Source organism: Candoia aspera, chromosome 10 (assembly GCF_035149785.1).
Source record: "Candoia aspera isolate rCanAsp1 chromosome 10, rCanAsp1.hap2, whole genome shotgun sequence".
Taxonomy (NCBI): Eukaryota; Metazoa; Chordata; class Lepidosauria; order Squamata; family Boidae; genus Candoia; species Candoia aspera.
The window spans coordinates 5,180,969-5,187,802 of NC_086162.1; positions in this window are offsets into that span (position 1 = coordinate 5,180,969).

Consider the following 6,834-nt stretch of genomic DNA (forward strand, 5'->3'; position numbering starts at 1 on the left):
ACCATCTTCTCAACAACCTTCCCCAGAAAGAGAAGACTAGATACTGGTTGATAGTTATCAAAAACCTTTGGGTACAAGGATGGTCTTTTGAGGAGGGAGCACACCCTGCCTCTTTCAGAAAGGTGGATGCCATTGCCTGGACCCAACTGTGGGTCACCTCCCTGGTCACTTTTGCAACCCAGGAGGGACCTAGATCCAGTAAGCAGGTGGCTCAGCTAGAGGACCCTATTCGCTTCCTCAAGAGTCACCAGCAAAAACCTATCCCTGATCACACCACCAGAGCATGACCCAGGCACTTTGGCCTGCCCTGCCCAGTCAGAGTTCAGGTCAGAGCAGATCTGCATGACTTTGTCCCCCAGATAGCCTGAATAATCCTCACAGTAGCTCAACATGTTCCTCCCTACCCAGTAAGGACAGGGCCACCCTAAACAAGGCCATTGGACAGCTATCAGTGGATGGAGAAATACTGATGTTTCACCACCCTTATTACTACAAGATAATCCCTAATATGGGCTCTTACCTGTGACTGGTCAGACTGACCTCAAGTCTTTCTCCAGTGGGGCTCCAGGCATCTCTTCTGGCACTTCATCTCCATATTGTAACTGAGGAAGGAATATAGTTTTGCAGCAGAGCATAGATAGCCAACTGAGTCTTCACCATCTCCAAGAACATAAGGACTGCAAAAGGCATTGGCTTTGATCTTGCAGACCTGCTGGCAGGCACAGTAGTGAACAGCAGCAGGCTGAATACTAGTCCGGATGAGGTCTGGTTGCTATTCATCTTCTCTTTAAGAAAGACCATCACATGGTCTCAGAAGCTATTTAAAGAAGCTGTCTCTGGAGGACAGTCTTGTGCTATTCCAAGCATGTGGGAGATATTTACTGTTCAAAGAAAGGAAGAAGACAGTCCAGAATGCCTTGGATTTTTTTAAAAAATCCATCCATTTTTCCTTAATAATCCATCTAATAATTCTATGGAATTTTTAAATTAAGAAATATGGGGGTAGAGGTGGGGACTTGGACTAAAACTCCTCCCTGGTATTTGGCCATCTCAAGTCCCTTTTTGAGGGTTCTACCTCCTCAACCATTAAATGAAGAAAAGAAGTGCAGCAATGTGTCACTCAAGTACCGGTAATCCAGCATCCTCAACCAGTAATTCTCTTTCCCAACAGTGTTTGTGTCAGTGCTCTATCATTAGCTCTACAGCTGCGCACCAAGTGTTCATCCCCTCGCCAGTTCAGCCCAACCTCAGCCCAGGGGAATTGTCTTCCAAACAAGGGATCCTGTGAATAGTAATGACTTTCTGTTCCAGCACCATATTTAAGTGGTACAACTGATTGTGCTATCAAACTGATGGAGTTTGTGTTACACCACAATGAGACACATTTGCATTATGCTACACTACTTGCCTATGCTTTTGAAAGGGATGCTACTTAATCAACAGGAAGAAAGCTCCCGAGAAATTCTTCCAGGACTTTGGTGATGTTCACTCCAACCTCTAGGTCAGCCAGGAGACATCTGGGCAGCATCCTACTTCCTGGACAAAGCAGTGTGATTCTGGGATATTAAGCATTGCCTTATTCCAGAAACTCATCTGAAGATATTTCTCCCCCCTTCAAAATGCTATCTGCTATTTCCTATGGATTTTATTTTTACAAAGAATGTTCTTTCCTGATTGCTAAGTTTCTAACTGCTGCCAGGACTAGGCAACATTTTTGGTCCAGTGGACATATTTGATGTCTAGACAGCACGCCGGCTCTAAGGCTTAGAAACGGAGATGAGCACCGCCCCCTAGAGTCGGACACGACTGGACTTTATGTCAAGGGAAACCTTTACCTTTACTAAGATGCTTTTACCTGTCCTTTTTTTTCTGGCCAGCTAGTGACACTTCTGAGAAAGGGCTGGGTTACCCTTTCTCAGAGGTGTCACCATTTCCTTTTCTACCATTTTCTTTTCTACAAATGCCTTGCAACCTCTGTGGGATCCAGAGAGTGTCCTGATCAATAAAGAAGATGCTAAAGGCTGGTGGTTGGCTTTGTAGCACGCAGATTCCCATGTAATTTATGGCTACTTCCTCACTGGAGAATTTCTTCAGAGCCTTCGCATTTTGTTTGCTATCTCAAGGGAGTCCACAGTGTGAGTCATAAAAGTCAAGATGGCAACAGTGATACACATAAAAAGGGGCAGGGTGTCAATCATGTGGACATGACTGCCATCTTGATGCTTTTCACATCCCCAAGGATCTCCACTCCAACCAGACCTGTGAAAATTGAACAGGTCCCTGGATAAATGCGATATCCCAAATATGCAACAAGAACGTAAGATAAGGTGAACAGGCCTGTGGAAGGCAAAACACATCACCTACTGGTAGAATTTCTTGAAATTTTGAGAAAAAAATTCTCATCTTTCCTTGCATTGTCTGCTGCTTTTAAACTCTTGGGAAATAGATCTTTTTCAGTCCTCTCTTTGGCATCCCAGGCTATCAAGAAGCACATCTTGGTCTGGGAACTGACAATGGGGATAGTGTCTTCTCTTGGCTCCAGCTTTGGGCCTCCATAGCTCTTAACTCACCCTACGATGTACGAGCCAGAACTGCATCCCGCTCTTTTCTCCATAACCGTGTTGGCTGGGAAAGCCGACAGGAAAAAGAAACACTAATGACAGCTATTTTAGTCTCAAAATGTAGGCTGAAATTGGCTGCTCTAGAAGCCCTTGGCAAATTTTGTGGAGATTTTTTTTCTTCTTCCTCCTCCTCCTCTCTCTCTCCTTTATCATTCATTTTCCTGCATTTCAAGTTAGCCCTCTCTCCTTTGCTCCAGGCCAGCACCTGCCCTTTTATAACCCAGTAATGCATACTTTAGTACTACTGTACTGCTGATGAAGGCTGGCTGAGGCACATGACAAGTTTAGAAGCATCATAAGAATACCAGATGAGCTGTGCAGGATCAGGCCAAAGGCACAAACCCTGTGGGAAGCAGAACATAACACCCCCCTCATGTTTCTAAGCAAGAGGTGCTGAGTGTCTGCCTCTGTCATGACCTCATTGCAAGGCACAAAGAGCCTCACAACGTAGATCATGATCATTAAGGAATAGAGGAAGAAGATAATTAAACCAGGGATGAAAACAAGCACCCAAAAAAGCACCCACACCCATGGACCCATAGACAGCTGAAAAGAAGGACATCGGACGAGCAGAGATAAGCCGCACCTGGTGCCCTAGAGGACACACCCGAATCGAGGGGACAAAGGAAGACACCGGGAAAACGCCCAGGCAGCCATCAAGGATCCCATCAAGAGGGATTGGGACAATGAAGGGTGGAGGAGCCCGGGGCCCGACAAGAGGGTATAAAAGGGGCACCTCCACACCACACACCCCGTTCCCGTTTTTCGTTCTGTCAGCCACCATTCCAATAAACCAGAAATCCTTAATACCCATTAAGTGAGTCTGTGTTTTATTGCGAAGCGAGACTGACCCTGACAGCCTCTGATTCTGGATGCTGAATCAACTCTCTGAGAGTTTTCCTGCCTCTAAATGTGTCCAATTTCCTTTCAAAACTATTTGATTTGGCAGCCATTGCTGTGTCTTTGGGTAGCACATTCCAGTGGCTGGGCTGTGTGTGAAGCCTCTCTTCCTAGATCTTCTGAAGCTTTCCACCAGGATGACCCCAGGTTCAGGAGTAGAGGATGGAACGAATCGCACCTCTGGTTCTGCTACAAGTAATCTGAATGGCCCAGTTTTCCCCAGACTCCATGGAGGAGTGACTATTAGCATCAGACAAGTATTTGTCTTTCTTCAGTGAAAACTCCAGGAACACCGACAGTAACGACCACAAAGAGAGAAGAAGGGACCCACTAAAACTTGCTTGCAAATAGTGGTAGCTGAATTTAAAGAAAGAGCTTGCTTTGGAGGAATTTGTATTTTAAAATATGAGAGAAAATTACATCTCAAGAGCAAAAGCTGGGAAATTTGCCCAAAGGTTGTTTTTCCTTTATAAAAATTATAATTTACGCAAATGGTTACATTAATTAGGGGGTAACGCATAGAAAGCCTTTCTGTGTTATAAGAAGTTGTGATGGCAAATTGTCAGGAAACATTCTTTTTTTTTCTTTTTTATTCCTAGAAAATAATTATTGGACTGGAATACTGCCCACTAATGTGGGCAGTAAAGCAGACTGGGTTTTTAGGGCTTTGTGCATTCTAATTCCAGAAAAGAGAATGCTTCTCTCTCCATTTCTTCCTTGCCATACATCACTTTATGAATATTTATATATAGCATTTAAGCATTCCTCACGGAGAATCAGTGCAACCTCTGGATAATCTTGCTTGTGGATAAGTGAAAAAAATTAATGCTGAGTTCAGCAAAGGGAACATTAGGTTTACACATTGTCCAAAGCCATGCTGTAGATTTTTGGCTGGCATCAGATAGCATTTAATCCAAGTCATGTGGTTCATAATCTATTGGTTGGCATTACAAAAAAGCCAGGTCATTATGGCTTGAGCAACAAACCATGGTTAAAAATAATAGCCTGGCATTAAAGATAATTCTGGGTCAAGCTGGGCATTCACTCAGTAACACTTTCGGTGAACCAGCTAGCCAAGTTTGCAGTTGGTGAAGAGTCAGTTTCTTCAACTAGCCAGAGAAAAATCAGGGGGTGCAGATGTCTAGTAGAAGCAAAGATGACACCATGCATGCCATGATATCACACAATTATATAATTATAATTCATATCATTTGCATGATGAGGTCATGATATGCAGGAGATTACTTCCCTACCCCCCACAGAACCACAGTAGGGAATCATGAGGCTATCCCGTTTCTACATCCCAGGATTATTTGGAATATGGCCTCCAGTAGGGATGGAGAATGGATTGTCTAGAGATTCACAAACTCATGTAAAAATGGGGCAAGTTGATCAAAAGTGCCCATTTTGCATATGCAGATCAACCGTCAGACTACTGTGTGTCTCATTTACTTCTGCCTGACAGGCAACATCTCTCCAGGCAGAATGACAAGGAAAAGCATGTGATGGGGACCCATTTTTCAACAGAAGAGGCAAGGAATTGGATCTGGGGCTTCTGCTGGCAAGGCATGTGCCCATCACTAAGCTATGAACCCATCTGCCAGAAGAGGGGAATTTTTACAGATTGAGAAACTGATTAGATTCTAGGACCTTCTAGCTCAATGTTGTTAATATAGTCAAGGTCCTTTCAGAGAAGTCTTAGGAAAAAGAGGAGGAGGTGGAAGAAGAGCAGAAGCAAGATAGCCTGCTAAGTGTGATCCAGTATCCTGGAGCCTGATAGACAGAGCCATCTTCCACTGCCCCATCTCTTCAACCCTCAACAGGGACACAACCCTCTACTTCACAGAGTCAAGGCCACCATATGAAGAACCCAACAGGGAGAACAAAAAAAAACAACAGTGCCAGATTACTGGGAATGAAAACCCTTCAAACAGCATAACACTCCGTGGGTGAAAGTATTAACTGTATAAAATGTGTCCTAAATGTCTTTCTTATTCTCTACGATGCATTCAACAAAAAGGAGTGCATTTAGAAGTGCTGCACAAGAAGACTCCCACTTAGCATGAGATATTTCAAGACTACAGTCACATTTAAATAAGAGGAAAAGAACTAGGTTTTATTGGTGAAATCTATCCCATCTATCTGCAAGGAAAGAGCTCAGCCTTTCCTTGCAAATAGAGCTGCTGAGGTCTGGTTTACTACTCTGGAGGCTATGGGTAACTCCCCGTGTCCCATAAATTTGGAGCAGGACTTTATAGTTTGATCAATGCTTCTTGCTTACAGCCACTATTTACAAGACATGATTAATCATCTACACAAGCAGATTTTGTGATGGCCATTCAAAGTGTGTGTCAGAGATGCTAAAAGATGGCCCCCAATCACCCATTTCCCCTCTGCTGATGAGATTTAGGTTGATTTCCAGGTAAATGTTTAATCCTAAATCACATAACCAAGATCATTGGCTGATTTTTGTGTGACAATATTTTCTAGAAAAGTATTAATCATCTGTACACCTCAATTGGAAGTAAGCTGTTGCTCCCAAACAGCCCAGCAACTGCAGTTCAATTGAAGCGGTACCAGCTGTGCTTGCGTAAAGACCTGGCCTGCCTGTAATAAAAGCTCATTCCAATGCTGAACCAACCTTTGTGATAATGATTTTTGGCTTCACGTTTTGTCGTTTTCTACAATGGAAACCCTGAACTTTGATCTACCTCTAAGCCACACTTTCTGGAAATGTTGACCTTTGACTGGATCTAAGAAGACTTTGCTGCTGAGTCAGGATGGTGTTGACTTGAAACGTGGCCTGGACCTTAACTACACTGTTGTAGGCTATAAGTCAGTGTTACTCAACCTTGGCAACTTTAAGATGTGTGGACTTCGACTCCCAGAATTCCCCAGCCAGTTGAAATCCATGCATCTTAAAGTTGCCAAGGTTGAGAAACACTGTTCTAAGTCCTATTGTCTGGTTTTCAACCTAGATTATTTGTTTGCCTACAACCCTTGCCCATTGTGAAGCCCCTAGGAAAGGCAAATCCTGACTGACAGCCGCTCTCCTAGACATTCCTAGGAGATTCCAGTGGTTGATTTCTTGTGCATGAGAAACAAACTCTCTTCCATTAAGGGCAATCTATCTCCAACATAGATCACCTCAAGATTGGAAATCTCTGCTGGAGTTTGCAGGTTCAGCTCATGGCAATTTATAATCAGACTCAGATCAAATCCAGGAAGCCTCCACAAGGGACCATCTGAAAGTAGGAGCTTAAGGCTTAAATTAAAGAAGACATCAGTCCAAGTTGATGTGGAAAAGGGATGT